Raw genomic sequence first — 18467 nt, forward strand, 5'->3', positions numbered from 1 at the left:
ACAATTATTCACACAAAAAAAGAGAAAATATTACTATCTGTGTGTGTGGTCTCTCTCTGTCCCTGCATATAGCATTGACAGTTTGAAGCCAAATATAGGTCCATTTCTGCATTTCAGGCCTGCAACACATGCCAAAAAAGTTAGGACAGTAAAGCATTTACCATTTTGTACTGTTAACATTCCTTTTCACTACACTTTTTTTTATATATATATATATATATATATATATATTTTTTTTTTTTTTTTCCCCCCCAATTTTTATCCCCCAGTCTCAGTCTCTTTATCCTCTTCACCGCTGACTGAGGACGCCTCTCAACTGACATGCGGTATGTCCCCTCCGGTATGTACAGTCAGTACAGACTGCATTTTTCACCTGCACGAGTCGAGTTCATACACTGGACGGGCACTGTGTACGGAGGGCCGCACCCCCATCAGCATTATTCCCCAGCCCTGTGCAGGCACCATCAGTCAGCCAGCAGGGGCCGCAGTCGCACCAGTTATGAGGACCCTTGAGCCGACTTTCTTACCCTCTAACCCTGAACAACAGCCAATCGTTGCTCATGCAGCCGCCCAGCCCAGTCGGAGAGGCAGAGCCGAGATTCGATATGATGTATTCGAAACCCCAACTCTGGTGAGCTAGCGTACTTTACCGCTGCGCCACCTGAGCGGCCCTTTCACCACACTTAAATCATGTCTTAAGATGTGCAACAGTACGGGGTCGTCGTTGTCGCATTTACCGTTTCAAAATTCTCCACACATTCTCTATCGGGGACAGGTCAGGACTGCAGGCAGGTCAGTCCAGTACACGTACCCTCTTCTTCCACAGCCATGCCTTTGTAAATTGTGCAGAATGTGGTTTTGAATCGTCTTGTTGAAAAATGCATGGACGTCACCGGAAAAGACGACGTCTTGAAGGCAGCACATGTTGCTCTAAGATCTCAATATACCTTTGTACATTAATGCTGCATCACATCACAGTGCCAAGGGCACTGACACAGCCACATACCATGACAGACCCTGGCTTTTGGACTTGTTGCTGATAACAGTCTACAGTCTCAAACTCTGCAATCAAATGAAAGTCAAAGTAAATGTAAGTAATACTTCATTTTTATTTTAGTTGCATTTTCCATGCTGTCCCAACTTTCCTGATTTGGGGTTGTACACTATGCACTGTGTCTACTTCTGCAATTGTTGATTAGATTGAAAAATTCTTAATTCCTCAGGTTCTCCTCCTTATACTCCCCTCAGCCTGCCCCAAGGGTCATAAAAAGGTTTAGTAAAAGCAATAACCATGCCTGGTTTTGTAGTCATGATACCATTTTTTGTGTGGATTTGGATGTTTTGGATCGTTGTCTTAATGTAGACCACCAGATTTTTTATTTTAACAATCCTAACAAGGTTCTAATATCCTGCATATAGCATAGGAGTGCTAGGTGGTGCTATAACGTGCAGTATACTGTTACGCAAACAAATATCCTCCAACTGGTCTGAAATCTGGCATAACGCTTCTGTGTCCTCTCCTCCAGGAATGGTCCCATACTCACATATAAGCCACATTGGACTAATTTGTGCTCAGACCCCCAGTATTAATTTAATTCAGTACAACTGCTTCTAATTTTTAGTTCTTTAAATTTATGGCTTTTGTAGCAAGGCCAATGTGGATGTTGCAAAAAAAAAGTGGTAGTTGGTCTCCCCCTGCTGGTAAGTTTGGCAAATGACACCCTCTACTGTAAATACACAATATAAAGAAATAAGAGGAAAATATCAGCTGACATGAGGGATACATTAGGATTCAAGATATTAAAATGACACGTCATGTATCTATATTTTACTTTAATAATCAATATCTAAAAATATAATAGAATTTTGACCCATTAAATAATTCAACAATAAAAAAGTATGCCTTAGGTATCTGCTTTATCTCTATATGTTTTATACGTTTCTCATGCTTTCTGGGGTATTACATTTACATTTTCAGCATTTAGCATTTAGTAGACGTCAGTTCATCTGGACACAAGTTTGTTGTAGAGATACGTTTCGTCACTCAATCCGAATGACTTCTTCTATTGCACTGAAGAAATCATTCGGATTGAGTGACGAAACGTATCTCTACAACAAACTTGTGTCCAGATGAACTGATTCAACTTTGTGGATTTGTGTACCTGGATTATTGAACATGCATCAACAGATTTAGTAGACGCCTTTATCCAAAGCGACTTACAGTACAGTATACAATCTGAGGGTTAAGGGCCTTGCTTAAGGGCCCAACAGCAGCAACCTGGCAGTGGTGAGGCTTGAACCAGCAACCTTTTGATTACTAGTCCAGTACTCTAACCACTAGGCTACGGCTTGACGAATTACGGTATTAATTTGGATAAATAATTACCCAATACCCACAAATTATCGATTATACTGTATGTAATGTCAGATAAACTGTTAATTTGTCTAATTCATAATCAAAAAGTAATCAAGGGGGCACCCTGGTGGCACAGCGGGATATTCCACTGGCACACCAGCACCGAGTTTCTGAACTCCTCGGTTCGAAACTCGGTGTTGCCACTGGTCTGCTGGGCGCCATCTGGCGGGCATAATTGGCAGTGCCTGCAGCAGATACCGATTGGCCACTGTATCTGCAGGGTGGGTGGGTGGGTCTTCATACGCTGTGTAAGGACCCTGATTGGTGTAAGAGACGCCTGTGCAGAAAGCACGTGCAAGAAGAGGAAGAAGGGCGTGTACAGCGACGTGCTCTCCTCGGATGCAATCTGGTATCTCTCAGCAGCGGAAGATAAAATTGAGTGCGCTAAATTAAAAAAAGTAACCAAAAGTGCATTAAACTATGAAAGTATAAATGGAAATACCTGATACATGTGTTGACTAAACAGCTGTAGTAGACAGACTGATGGTGTGTTATATAGGAGGTCAAATGTGTACATGAAACTAAGCTGAGATTTGTGGTGTGCTTTGTGGTGTGCTTTGGTTCAGTTTGGGTTTTAAACCCAGCAATCAAAAATAAGCCTCTAAATGACTTTAGTGATGAGTGGGTGTTTTATGCCTGATCTTGTCAATGCAGCCAGGTGGAAATTCTATTGCACTGAAAAAAACAACAGCATTAGGAACAAAAATGATAAGTCTTGAACTTTATAAGGTCAAAAGTATGTGGACACCCTAGTGTCCAGGTTTCTCAGCCACACCCAAAATGGATCATGTAAAAGTAAAAGCCCAACCTTAAACTGAATCAATTTATTCTGAATAGAACAACATGTATCGTTGCCAAAAAGCTACATTTTTCATATTACAATATTTCATCTGACCATAAATAAATTGTTCTAGTCAAATTCAAGGTTTGCGTTTCTGGGTAGATAGCAGGAAATACTTTTCCCTGGCAAGCCTTATAAATAAACTGGTTTAAACAGGATTAAATAAATATACACTTCAAGCTTAACCACTTCCGTCCTCCTACAGCTTCCTGCTGCATGTTGAAGCAAAAACTGTATTTTTTCATTTTGTGTTATACTAGGTAAAAACTAAGATTAAATAATTAAATGGAGCCATTTATCTGCTAAACTTTACAATAAGATCAATTTTAGTTGGAAAATAAATAGCTAAGTGATGTTTAGACTCAAGAGCGCATTAGGACCTTGAGTTGCAAGGTATAAGAATTCATAAGAACTGTTCACTTGATCTAAAGTTAAAACATCATTCAGTCAAACATGGTAGTGGCAGTGTGATGTTGAGTAGGTTTATTGCTTTGTGGCCGAGGTGACTAAAGAGCAATGTCCGGTAGTCTGAGATACACTAATCAGCCATAACATTAAAACCACCTTGTTTCTACAGTCACTGTCCATTTTATCAGCTCCACTTACCATATAGAAGCACTTTGTAGTTCTACAATTACTGACTGTTGTCCATCTGTTTCTCTGCATGCTTTGTTAGCGCCCATTTCATGCTGTTCTTCAATGGTCAGGACCCCCACAGGACCACTACAGAGCAGGTATTATTTAGGTGGTGGATGATTCTCAGCACTGCACTGACACTGACATGGTGGTGGTGTGTTAGTGTGTGTTGTGCTGGTATGAGTGGATCAGACACAGCAGCGCTGATGGAGTTTATAAACACCTCAGTGTCACTGCTTGACTGAGAATAGTCCACCAACCAAAAACATCCAGCGTCCTGTGAGCACTGATGAAGGTCTAGAAGATGACCAACTCAGACAGCAGCAATAGATGAGCGATCGTCTCTGACTTTACATCTACAAGGTGGACCAACTAGGTAGTGAGTGGACAGTGAGTGGACACGGTATTTAAAAACTCCAGCAGCGCTGCTGTGTCTGATACACTCATACCAGCACAACGCACACTAACACACCACCACCATGTCAGTGTCACTGCAGTGCTGAGAATGATCCACCACCTAAATAATACCCTCTCTGTAGTGGTCCTGTACTGTTATACAACAATACAACAATATAAAGCAGCCAACAGAAGCCTCTATATGGCTCAAAAAACTAAATAAAAGTTTGTAGTGGACTAGTTATACAGTAATTCTTTAGTTCCTTTAGTAAATACATGTTTCACAAACAGGCAAAGCAGAGGAAGTCAGTTGGAGGAGGTTTCTTTACTAACCTACTTCCTTTTGCTGAATAGATGCTGCATGATGGTGACTGTAACACATCTGATGTTCTTCGTCTTGGCCTCAGTTACAGGTAAATGCATCCTTTAAACTCTTGTTTATCACTCTTAAGGGGTTAGAATATAAGTATGCTGTAATGAAGTGTTGTATTTAGATAGCAGAATGTTTGAGGTACAATATTAGATGTTAAAAAGTGTCTGCTGTCAAATTTGGGTCATTAATAAAAAAAAAAATATATATATATGTGAACATGGTGTTCAATAATGTATTAATTAAAAAAAAATTTGTTATACAGTATTTTAGCATCAACCTTCCTCTTCTCTATATTGTATTCTGGTTTCGTCAGTAGGTCATGATACAGTGTGAGAGATTATAAGAGATTAGCTTGTGTTCAGTTAACACAGGGGGTTTAAAGCATTTGTTTGAAATCAAACTTCTGACATACACTGATCAGGCTTAACATTATGACCACCTTCCTAATATTGTGTTGGTCCCCCTTTTGTTGCCAAAACAGCCCTGACCCGTCGAGGCGTGAAGTCTGACACCTTTCTATCAGAACCAACATCAACAGCAATTTGAGCTACAGTAGCCTTCGCCCCCCCATGTGCATCAATGAGCCTTGGCCGGTTTTCCACTGTTCCTTCCTCGGACCACTTTTGATAGATACTGACCACTGCAGACCGGAAACACCCCACAAGAGCTGCAGTTTTGGAGATGCTCTGACCCGGTTGTCTAGCCATCACAATTTGGCCGTTATAAAACTCGCTTAAATCCTTACGCTCGCCCATTTTTCCTGCTTCTAACGCACAGTGGCGGTTCTAGACCATGTGGGGGGGGGGGGGGGGGCAGGCAGGGGCCAGAGGCTATGTTAGAGGGGCCAATTACTTCCTGCCCAAATGTGCATTGTGGGCATTAAAAGGAAACAGTCGATATTCAATAGAATTCAACATTTTATTTAAATGTTAAAACCTTAAAACCTTAAAACGGTCCAACTGGAAAATGTGGGTTACTTTGGTGTGCAGCTTTGTCGCCGTGTGTTCGCAAGAGTGAGGTGACTCACTCATTAGGGGGGCCGTGGGTGGCCTAGAACAGCCACTGCTAAAATTTTTCTTGCTGCCTAATATATTCCACCCACTAACAGGTGCCGTGATTCACTCTACTTCTCAGTGGTCATAATGTTATGCCTTGTCGGTGTATCTTACAATCCGTCTGATGATCTGGTTGTAGGTCTAAACACAGTCAGTGGTTTCTGGAAACTAGTAAACTATGCATGTAGGGAAATGGGTTGTGGTAAATGTATCACATAAACCATTTACTGTATTATAATAGTACATTTATTTTACCCTTTGGCGCTCTGAAACAGAAATGCCATCGGTGTCATAATTAACGTTGTAGCTCTTTTTATATTAGGTTGTCACACTGATCCTAACTGAGGCTAAATACGTCCACTGTTGTTAAAGTGTTTTTGAGATAGTTTAATTCATAGTGGCTAAGTTGTTACAAAGCCCTTAAAACATAATCAGCAGAAGGACTACCCCTGAGTACATTATTTCAACACTGTTTCAAGTACAACCCCAAATCAGAAAAAGTTGGGACATCATGGAAAATGCAAATTATAAAAAAACATTTTTATTATTTTTTCTTACATTTACTTTGACTTTTATTTGATGTCAGACAGGATGAACCCGATATATTTCATGTTTTATCTGCTCAACTTCATTCATTTATTAATAAACATCCATTCTTGCATCATTTCAGGCCTGCAACAAATTCCAAAAAAAGTTGGGACAGTAAAGCATTTACCACTTTGCAATGTTGCCGTTTCTTTTCACCACACTTAAAAGACGTTTTGGCACCGAGGATACCAAGTGATTTAGTGTTTCAGCTTTTATTTTGTGCAACAGTACGGGGTCGTACAGACTAAACATAAAATATCTCGGGTTCAAACTGTCTGCAATCAAATAAAAGTCAAAGTAAATGTAAGGAACACTGCGTTTTTATTTTAGTTGCATTTTCCATATTGTCCCAACTTTTTCTGATTTGGGGTTGTACAGTAATTTATGAATAATTGCCATTTTAAATACAGAAAATTGTGATATTTTTTTCCCTACAGCATCCAGTGATGTGTATAAGCTGGTTAACAGTTCCGTTCAACTGGACACACAAGATAAAAACGTTCAGTTTGAGGAATTCAAGTGGATGTTTGACACAAAATTTATTCTAAAGTATAAAAAAAAAGCAGAACTAAATAAGTTTGGAGGTTATGAAGACCGGGTGGAGTTTAATAATAAAACACTGAGTTTAACACTGAAGAACTTACAGAAGAATGATAGTGGAACATATGTAGCAAAAGCTGAAACAAGCGGAGAGAAAATTGTGACTCAGTACACACTGCATGTTTTAGGTAAGTCTTAACAATAATTCAGTTCAATCATTCACAATTTTCTTCTTTATTTTGTAATTAACCATGTATATAAAATGTACTGGTAAATGTTTTTGGGTGGTAAGGTGGTACAGCTCAATTGAATTTTACCTCTGTTTTACCTCCAGTCATTGATTGTAAGGAGATTGGTCCCATAAGAATGCATAACTTTAATTGTTTGTTCATAACTCCATTGAGTGAGCATAGTCCTCTTTAAGGAACCAGTGCCCTACCCAGTGTGTATTTCTGCGTCATGCCCATGAGTGAATTTGTCCATGTGTAGTTTCTCGGCCATCCAGATTGTCGTAGTCCTAGGTCACATGTGTCAAACTCAAGGCCCGCGGGCCAAATCCGGCCCGCCACGTCATTTTATGTGGCCCGCGAGAGCTCAAAAGACGTATGACTGTCTTAAAATACTCTGTAAAATCGAACATAAACTGCATCTCCCACAATGCATGCCGATTTTGTGACCCACAAAGTGACCGCATCCTGTTGCTAGATGGCAGTGTTTTCACATCAGCGTTTAACTGAGGCGGTTTTCCAACAAGTGATGTTGAGAAATATTTACAAATAATTCCGAAATGTACAAGGAGAGAAAATTGAAGCAGAAGGAGAAAATGTAATCAAAGATGGGAAAGTGAATACAAGTTTGTGCTTTAAGAAGAGAAAACGGTACGTCTCTTGTGTTATGAGGCCGTGTCTGTGGTAAAGGAGTACGATATAAATATAGACATACATTATAAATATACAGTATAAATTTGGCATTTTGACACCAAACACAGAATTTAGCCTTTAAGAAAAACAACAAATTGTCCAAGGCAGATTGCAATCACATCAGGATACGTTCCAATCGACCATTTGAGGGCCACCAAAATGAGTTTAACACCCCTGTCCTAGGTGCTTGAGTCGAAGGCAACTAAACTTCTTTTAGGTTCTTGAAGAAGTTTCACCTCTCATCTGACCTCTCATCTTCTTCAGTTCTAAAGGCTGATAGGGACTCAGGTATTTAACCTCTAGTGGGGTTGTCATCTTGGAGGTGGTCTTCAGAGTGATGGACCCACCCTGGCAACATAGCCATTTGAGAGTCATCCTGCCATCATGTGAGTCATCAGGGTGACATGGGTTGAGATGTGAATGAGGGTCAAACTACCTAGGAAGGAATCTCAAGACTGCTTTATAGGTGGCTGATATTTGGTGTCGTGAGCAACCTCTGTGCAAATTTGGTCATTCTAGTTGAACATACTGTAGATGGCCTTCTTAAGACCTCTTTCAAATCGTCAAAGGCGTATCCCTTAACCTGCTGGCTGTCCTATGTTGTGCCTTGCGCCTGTGGGGTGGACCACCTCCAAAGTGTTTGTAGGTAACACTAAAGGAACACAATTGGGATTCCCCATCAGCTTAAAGAAGGGAAGAAGCCTTTCGTCCAGTTGCCTTCGAGTCAATCACACAAGACTACCATGTGTGAACTTGTGCCCACTAAGTCTAGAGACCATTTGCAAGGTCAGCCACGGTTGTGGGTCACAATCGATGTTCGAATTCATCCCAAATTTGCTCATTTTTTCCTAAGGCTCTACTTTGAGTAGGCATAGAGTTTACTTCTGCCCTAATAGCACTATTTCTTCAAACTGTAATCTGTAAGTCTCATAATACCAGCTCTCCAGAATGCTTTTATTTTTCTGTACTGCAGATCCAGTAAAGAAACCAGAAATAACTTCTGTCCTTCACCAACAAAGCAATAACACCTGTACCATTACCTGTAAAGGTGAAACACTCTCAGTCAACAGTAGCTGTTCCAATGACACCTGTGTTGGAAAGAATGCGACATCAGAAGGTGTCAGTCTTTCCCTGTATGTTAACGGCAGCCAGATCGTCTGTAATAACACCAACCCAGCCAGCTGGAAAACGACTTCCCAAGAGATAAAGAAACTCTGTTCTCCTAAATGTAAGTCCATGTATACACTGATCAGCCATAACATACACCCACTGTCCATTTTATCAGCTCCACTTACCATATAGAAGCACTTTGTAGTTCTACAATTACTGACTGTAGTCATCTGTTTCTCTACATACCTTATTAGCCTGCTTTCACCCTGTTCTTCAATGGTCATTTTAGGTGGTGGATCATTCTCAGCACTGCAGTGACACTGACATGGTGGTGGTGTGTTAGTGTGTGTTGTGCTGGTATGAGTGGATCAGACACAGCAGCACTGCTGGAATTTTTAAATACCATGTCCACTCACTGTCCACTCTATTAGACACTCCTACCTAGTTGGTCCACCTTGTAGATGTGAAGTCAGAGACGTTCGCTCATCTATTGCTGCTGTTTCAGTTGGTCGTCTTCTAGACCTTCATCACTGGTTACAGGATGTGAGGTTGGCTGGATATTTTTGGTTGATGGACTATTCTCAGTCCAGCAGTGACAGTGAGGTGTTTAAAAACTCCATCAGCGCTGCTGTGTCTTATCCACCACCATATCAGTGTCACTGCAGTGCTAAAAATGATCCAGCACCCAAATAATACCTGCTCTGTAGTGGTCCTGTGGGGGTCCTGACCATTGAAGAACAGCATGAAAGGAGGCTAACAAAGCATGCAGAGAAACAGATGGACAACATTCAGTAATTGTAGAACTACAAAGTGCTTCTATATGGTAAGTGAAGTAGATAAATTGAACAGTGAGTGTAGAAACAAGGAGTGATCGGTGTAGTACAGTACATATACAGTACACATAAACTAGCTTATATGAAAGCGTGGGCACCTGAAGCAGGGTGGTGAGGGAGTAATTAGATACTCAGCACCAAATAGAAAACTGGAACCAAGTGCAGGAACTTAACTGTAAAACAAAAGAAAAGGGGAATCTAACCATTCCAGAGGTTCACACTAGCCGTGTGGGTAGATTTATGTATCTGATAAGCTGACAGCCTGGCCAACAGAAAAGTCAAGCGAGTCTCCTACTTTCCATCATGTGGGGGTTTTGCTTTACCCTTCTGGCCAGGATGAGAGCAATTCTCTTGATCTTACAAATCTTGCCTTGACTTCCTGTTAACCGTCATTTCTCAATGACATTTCAGACAGTGGAAACTTGTGAGCTAAAACGCTTTGATATATTTTTTGTAGGCATTAGTTAATAGATCTCAAATAAGACTTAAAGACACAGATCATTTACACTGAAGGGTGAAGTGAATAACACTTATTATCTCTTCATCACGGCACCTGTTAGTGGGATATATTAGGCAGCCAGTGAACATTTTATCCTCAAAGTTGATGTGTCAGAAGCAGGAAAAATGATCAAGCGTGAGGATTTGAGTTTGACAAGGTCCAAATTGTGATGGCTAGACGACCGGGTCAGAGCATCTCCAAAACTGCAGCTCTTGTGGGGTGTTTCCTGTCTGTAGTGGGCAGTATGTATCAAAAGCGATCCAGAAAGGAACAGTGGTAAACCGGCGACAGGGTAATGGCTCATTGATGCATTACCCTCGTCCAACAGACGAGCTACTGTAGATCAAATTGCTCAAGAAGTTAATGCTGGTTCTGATAGAAAGGTGTCAAAATAATAACATTTAAAAAAAAAAATTTTTTTTATTATCTATTTTTTCCCACTTTTTCCCCCCAATTTTTATCCCTATTCTAATCGTGTCCAATTACCCTGATTGTGTCCTCTATACTGATTCGACCCTTTGCCGCTGACTGAGGACGCCACTCAACTGACTTGCGCCCCCTCCGGCACGCAGTCAGTACAGCCTGCATTTTTCACCTGCACGAGCCGAGTTCATACACCGAGAGACACTGCCAGTACCAGTTATGAGGACCTATGCTCCGACTCTACCCCTAAGCCCCTGAGTAACAGCCAAACGTTGTTCATACTGCCGCCCAACCCAGTCGGAAAGGTAGAGCTGAGTTTCGATACGATGCATCTAGAAACCCAACTCTGGTGAGCTAGCTTAGTTTACCGCTGCCCCACCTGAGCGGCTCAAAATGCTAACATTAACTGTTTGTAGTAGACATAGTGTTTTGTTTCAAAGATGTGTAATATTTCCCTGGGTGCACAAACTTTTGTATCCAATTGTATAACATGTTTTTTTGTTTTTGGATGTTCTGTTGTACTAATAGTAAATGTATGTTTATTACATAGTAATGCCTAGTATTTCTTTAGCTCAAATAGATGAAACAGAACATTCATCAAGCTCTCTACCACAGTGGACTGTTGCCATCATCTGTCTCTTCGTCATCTGTCTCATTGGCATCTGTCTCATCATCGGTATACGCGTTTATCATCATTTCATTGTGACTCACAGGACACCAGCAGGTATTGCTATTGTTGTTTTTAATAAATGTAACCAGTTAAATGCTTTTTTAACTATGTCTTAGTGTTGGTATAGAAAATTAGCTTGTGAGTGCTCAGGTGACGCAGTGGAAAAACACACTGGCACACCAGAGCTGGGATTTCGAATACATCTTATCGAATCTCAGCTCTGCCATCTGGGTTTGGCTGTTGTTCATAGGGTAGGACAAGCCGAACAAGGACTCGTCATTACTTTTCAAATTACGACCTCTGCTGGCTGGTTGATGGCGTCTGCACAGAGTCGAGGAATAATGCATTGATCAGGGTGTGGCTCTCCGTGCACAAAGCTGATCCACATATGAACTCGCCACAGTTGACTCATCTACTAATTTATGTCTACTCACCCTGATCAGTGCCTCAGAAATACACATTGGACCAGGGCAAAACCCATTCATCTACTAGCGTACTATACCTAGGGGTAATTTACAGTACTCAATCAACCTTCTGCATTCTTTATGACATGGTACCAGACTCCTTACAAAGAAGTGACTGGGGATATGGTTTGTACTTGGCGCTACGTACACTCTCATGATGCCACCCAACTATTTTCCACTTTTACTTTTGATTTTAGGCTGCATGATAGCACAGCTTGTAGTGTGGTTGCCACACCGCGGTTTGGTTCTGGGGTTAGGGTTCAAATCTCACTCTGGTTTTTATGTGTTAGAGGTTTCACATGTACTTCTTAGAACATGTGAGTATTCTTAAGGTGCTGTGGTTTCCTCTGAACTCCCAAAACATACAAATTGTGTACTGGCATATATAGTACCTTACAAATACCTAACAAAATTTGAGGTATTATAACAGTGATGCACTATATGGACAATATATGCTTCCAACTATGCAGTAACAGTTTAGAGAAGTAAGCAAGGTCTATACAGACATGAAGAAAAGCTTGGCCCTGACCTCCACACTGAACAGCTTTGGAATGAACTGGAACATTAATTGAGGCTTTCTTGGCCAACATCATTGCCCAGACATACAAATTCTCATTTGACCAAATGGGTACAAATTCCCACAGACATTTCAACAAAGGCATTCTTAGAGGTGTCACTATTTTTATACCATTTTTTTTTTTTTTTTTTTTTAATAGGATGTCCAAAAATCTCATGGTCAGATGTCCAAAGATTTTTGGCCATATAGTGTATGTTACCACTGTAAGGGATACATAAGGTACCTGTATTGTACTTAGAAACCTATTTATTGATCTTAATATTAGCAAATCACTGCATTTATTTAATTAATAATAGAGAGAAAATAAATTAGGAAATAAATGCACATTATAATAATAATAATTGTTAAGATACCACAGCTAATAATATTAATAATAATAATAATAATACATCAATACTATGTATATAAGCATTGTACTGCAATCTATCTATCTATCTATCTATCTATCTATCTATCTATCTATCTATCTATCTATCTATCTATCTATCTATCTATCTATCTATCTATCTATCTATCTATCTATCTATCTATCTATCGATTGATCGATATGTCTGTCTATCTTTTGACCTGACATTAGCAAATATAATCAAGTGTAAATGTAAGCTTTTAATTCATGTAGATGACAGATAGTCAGTCAGGAAATGTATTTCTTGTTAAAATGTGTGGGTGAAAGGGCATCATGTGGTTTATTTTCCACACTGTGATGTAGGGGATAGAAGGTACTTTTCCAATTCTGCCCACTTAATGTGATTGCACATCTGTAAAAAAAAGAAATAACAGAGTTTCTAAGGGTACAAATGTTAATTTTATTTATGTATTTTTATTTAATATAATAATTTCTTTTTGGATCTTTTAGAAACACCTTGCAACACAATCTATGAAGAAGTTCAGGTAATGTCTGTTACAGTAGAAATAATCACTATCATATACACAGTGCACGATATACATGTATGATATATTACAGTTTGGTTGATGCCTGCAGATCCCAAATAAAGTAAAATCACCTGAAAACCCACCAGAGATGCCGGAGAAATCTGAAGGTCCTACTACAGTGTACGAAACCATAGGGAAGCCGACCCAGACTTCAAATAACAAAACTCCAAATCCTAACAGCCAGGTAAAATGTCAACAAAGTGATATTATAATAGAAACAAGGATGCAGTGTCATGGATGCAAAGCATCAGTGTGAATGGCAACGTTCTTTAAAAAGAAAGAGGAAGAAAGCTACAATGGCGCAATTTAAAACTGTATGGAACTGTATGCAAATAAAGCAAGGCTTATTTATGGTTACGTTTTTAGCTTTAAAAATAGATTTATTAAGTTAGTAGAGTATATTGGGTATTTTAATATGCTATGTAATAAAACTTAATAAGAAATGCAATACGCTATGGTTAGTTTAATGTATGGTCAATTTATTATACACCACCAACAATAAAAAGGTAATTTTATTAGCTTTTATATTAAATATCAAGGTCATGGGCCCTGTTACAGGATACTCGAACAGTGATGGAAAAACTGAGTCAGAATCAGGAACTTAGGATGCCGTTGTGTTGATTTATTTCTCCCAATCCAAAAAAAAAACAGGTGCAAAATATTAAACATAAAAATTAATTTCGCTGAGATATTCCTACACTCAAACCCAGCCTAAACTAATAAACAAACTTTAAACTAAACTTTAGTGCTTCTCAATTATTGCGCCACTATTACAACTCCCACATGCCCAACCAAACAAACTCTTTTTTTTTTTTCCCTTAAATACTCATGAGGGGTTGGACCAAACACACTACAGGTAACATAGCATTTCCTAAGTTCACCACTATCAAAAAGTCATTGGTCTATGACAAACAAAGACATGGTATTATTATACCGTTACATCAGTTTATATTAATTACATCGTCAGTGACAGACAGTGTCACAATCACAATTATATAAGAACACCAAACAAAGGATAAAAAACCCTTCCCCCATAGGTACAAAATAGTCCATTCCCAAAATGGTGCAGTCCAAGGACTTCAAATCCCATCAACCATCAGTGCTCGGGTCCTTTGACTCCCAGCACAGCTGCCTGCATGCCTGGTGCAAACCTTTAAGTAAACTTACTTGAACCAAACGTTTTTGGATAAAAATGAACACTACTAACCCTACAAACATTTATCCCACGTTTTACCCTCATTCCCCTTCAATTAAATAATCAGTAAATGATTTAATAAGTAAATGATTGTGGTGTTTGTACATTACAGCCCATATAACCCTTGAAACGACATTAGCTTTGTTACAGGCCCTCTGGTGTCGCAGCAGTAAAGTATGCTAGCCCACTACTGCTGAGATCTGGGGATCAAGGGTTCCAGTATCAGCAGTGCTACCAGCTGTTTGGGTGCCTGCATAGACACGATTGGCTAAAGCTTGAGGAGGGGAGTTGGTGGTTGAGAACAGCCTAGCCATTGCCAGTGGGCTTTCAATACTGGTCCCAAGCCTGGATGGAAATGAGGGGCATCCAAAAGGGCATCCATCATATCGTGCACACCAGATCTGCTGTGGTGACTCCTTTATATGGAAAAATATTAAATGATTAATAGTTTGCAAATAATGTGGGACACATTTTAATAAGAGACAGGTCTAGGCTGTAGGCAGGCCGGTCTAGCACCTGCTGTCTCCTACTAGTCCATCACAGACGAGCTTGAGCACAGAGAAGTCGGCAGTGTTTCTGGATGCTGTTGATACATGACTTCCGCTAACTGAGTCTTAACTTACTTTGTAGGTACTGCAAATGCTGCCCATTTTTTTAGGCTAGCCCTTACAGCACATAGATTTGCCAATATTCTCTGAATTTTTCAATAATGTAATGTACTGTAGATGGTAAAATCCCAAAATCATATCCACAGCATTTTGCAATTTGCTTGTAAACAGCTAACCATTTCATTAATACCACTTTTATACCAAATAATTACAGCTTCATTATAGCTTGATGTCCAAGGACTTGTGGGTAAGCAAACTGACCCTAGGATTGCTTCAGGATTAATGGTATCACAAACCCCTTTATTCACCACAGCAAATTTTCTTACTCTTGCTTACCTGCTAACTTTTGAAATTCAATTCAATCTGTCACGATGGCTCAGTGGGTGGCACTGTCGCCTCAGAGCAAGAAGGTCCTGGGTCCTTTCTGTCCGGAGTTTGCATGTTGCATCTTCTCCCCGTGTCTGTGTGGGTTTCCTCCGGGAGCTCCGGTTTCCTCCGACAGTCCAAAGACGTGCAGTCAGGTTCATTGGAGACAATGAATTGCCCTATAGGTGAATAGGTGTGTGTACGTGTGTGTCTGCCGTGATGGAATGGCACCCTGCCCAGGGTGTTACTGTGTACCTTGCGCCCATTGAAAAGCTGGGATAGGCTCCAGAAACCAACCCCCCTCCTCCCAAGACATTTGGATTTAATAAATGATGGACAATAATAAATGGACACTCAATCTTTTGTGTTTTAGGTGCAGGATCCACCAGGACAGGTGTGAGTGGTGTATTCTGTGGCTCTGGTTCTCGTGGTGTCTGCAGTTATCACAGTCCATAGTAGAGAAAGACTGATTTATTAAACACCTAACAACAAAACAAGATGTATGATGGATTTAATACAACATAATAATGATAATAATAATAACCTGAAGAAGGAGAGGAATGAGAAAGAAGAATATAAACTTAGAGAGAATATAACCTAATGTGTAGTCCTTGGCTGTTTAAGGTGGGGTTTTTAATTTGTAGTTTAAAATTCCAAATTACGGCCGCTCAGGTGGCGCAGCGGTAAAGTACGCTAGCACACCAGAGTTGGGGTTTCGAATACATCGTATCGAATCTCAGCTCTGCCTTTCCGACTGGGCTGGGCGGCTGCATGAACAATAATTGGGTGTTGTTCTGGGTTAGAGGGTAGAAAGTCGAATCATAGGTCCTCATAACCGGTGCGATTGCAGCCCCTGCTGGCTGACTGATGGTGCCTGCACATGGCTGAGGAATAATGCATATATACAGTGTATCACAAAAGTGAGTACACCCCTCACATTTCTGCAAATATTTCATTATATCTTTTCATGGGACAACACTATAGACATGAAACTTGGATATAACTTAGAGTAGTCAGTGTACAACTTGTATAGCAGTGTAGATTTACTGTCTTCTGAAAATAACTCAACACACAGCCATTAATGTCTAAATGGCTGGCAACATAAGTGAGTACACCCCACAGTGAACATGTCCAAATTGTGCCCAAAGTGTCAATATTTTGTGTGACCACCATTATTATCCAGCACTGCCTTAACCCTCCTGGGCATGGGATTCACCAGAGCTGCACAGGTTGCTACTGGAATCCTCTTCCACTCCTCCATGATGACATCATGGAGCTGGTGGATGTTAGACACTTTGAACTCCTCCACCTTCCACTTGAGGATGCGCCACAGGTGCTCAATTGGGTTTAGTCCATCACCTTTACCTTCAGCTTCCTCAGCAAGGCAGTTGTCATCTTGGAGGTTGTGTTTGGAGTCATTATCCTGTTGGAAAACTGCCATGAGGCCCAGTTTTCGAAGGGAGGGGATCATGCTCTGTTTCAGAATGTCACAGTACATGTTGGAATTCATGTTTCCCTCAATGAACTGCAGCTCCCCAGTGCCAGCAACACTCATGCAGCCCAAGACCATGATGCTACCACCACCATGCTTGACTGTAGGCAAGATACAGTTGTCTTGGTACTTCTCACCAGGGCGCCGCCACACATGCTGGACACCATCTGAGCCAAACAAGTTTATCTTGGTCTCGTCAGACCACAGGGCATTCCAGTAATCCATGTTCTTGGACTGCTTGTCTTCAGCAAACTGTTTGCTGGCTTTCTTGTGCGTCAGCTTCCTTCTGGGATGACGACCATGCAGACTGAGTTGATGCAGTGTGCGGTGTATGGTCTGAGCACTGACAGGCTGACCCACGTCTTCAACCTCTGCAGCAATGCTGGCAGCACTCGTGTCTATTTTTTAAAGCCAACCTCTGGATATGACGCCGAACACGTGGACTCAACTTCTTTGGTCGACCCTGGCGAAGCCTGTTCCGAGTGGAACCTGTCCTGGAAAACCGCTGTATGACCTTGGCCACCATGCTGTAGCTCAGTTTCAGGGTGTTAGCAATCTTCTTATAGCCCAGGCCATCTTTGTGGAGAGCAACAATTCTATTTCTCACATCCTCAGAGAGTTCTTTGCCATGAGGTGCCATGTTGAATATCCAGTGGCCAGTATGAGAGAATTGTACCCAAAACACCAAATTTAACAGCCCTGCTCCCCATTTACACCTGGGACCTTGACACATGACACCAGGGAGGGACAACGACACATTTGGGCACAATTTGGACATGTTCACTGTGGGGTGTACTCACTTATGTTGCCAGCTATTTAGACATTAATGGCTGTGTGTTGAGTTATTTTCAGAAGACAGTAAATCTACACTGCTATACAAGTTGTACACTGACTACTCTAAGTTATATCCAAGTTTCATGTCTATAGTGTTGTCCCATGAAAAGATATAATGAAATATTTGCAGAAATGTGAGGGGTGTACTCACTTTTGTGATACACTGTATATATACGTATATATATATTTGAAGTTATAATTTTTATTTTGTTTGTTACAGGTTGTATTTTATTGAAGAAATTAGTTTTCTCTTTTAGATTTCTTACATTTGTAGATTTTTAGTTTAGAAACGTGATTTGTTTCTGGTTAATAATATGGAATTTGATGTGCAATATCTTTACGAGGGCACATCTGCATTATGGTGACCCTCAAAGGGCCGTTTGTAACGTATCCTGATGTGATTGCAGTCTGTCTTTTAGGACTCGAACCATTTGTTGTTTTTCTTGAAGGCTAAATTCTATGTTTGGTGTCACAATGCCAAATTTATACTGTATATTTATAATGTACACTGATCACCCATAACTTTAAACCACCTCCTTGTTTGTTCACTCACTGTCCATTTGATCAGCTTAATTGACCATATAGGAGCACTTTGTAGTTCTACAATTACTGACTGTAGTCCATCTGTTTCTCTACATAATTTTTTTAACCTGCTTTCACCCTGTTCTTCAATGGTCAGGACCCCAACAGAACCACAC

The sequence above is a fragment of the Trichomycterus rosablanca genome, chromosome 25 (genome assembly GCF_030014385.1).
Source record: "Trichomycterus rosablanca isolate fTriRos1 chromosome 25, fTriRos1.hap1, whole genome shotgun sequence".
Taxonomy (NCBI): Eukaryota; Metazoa; Chordata; class Actinopteri; order Siluriformes; family Trichomycteridae; genus Trichomycterus; species Trichomycterus rosablanca.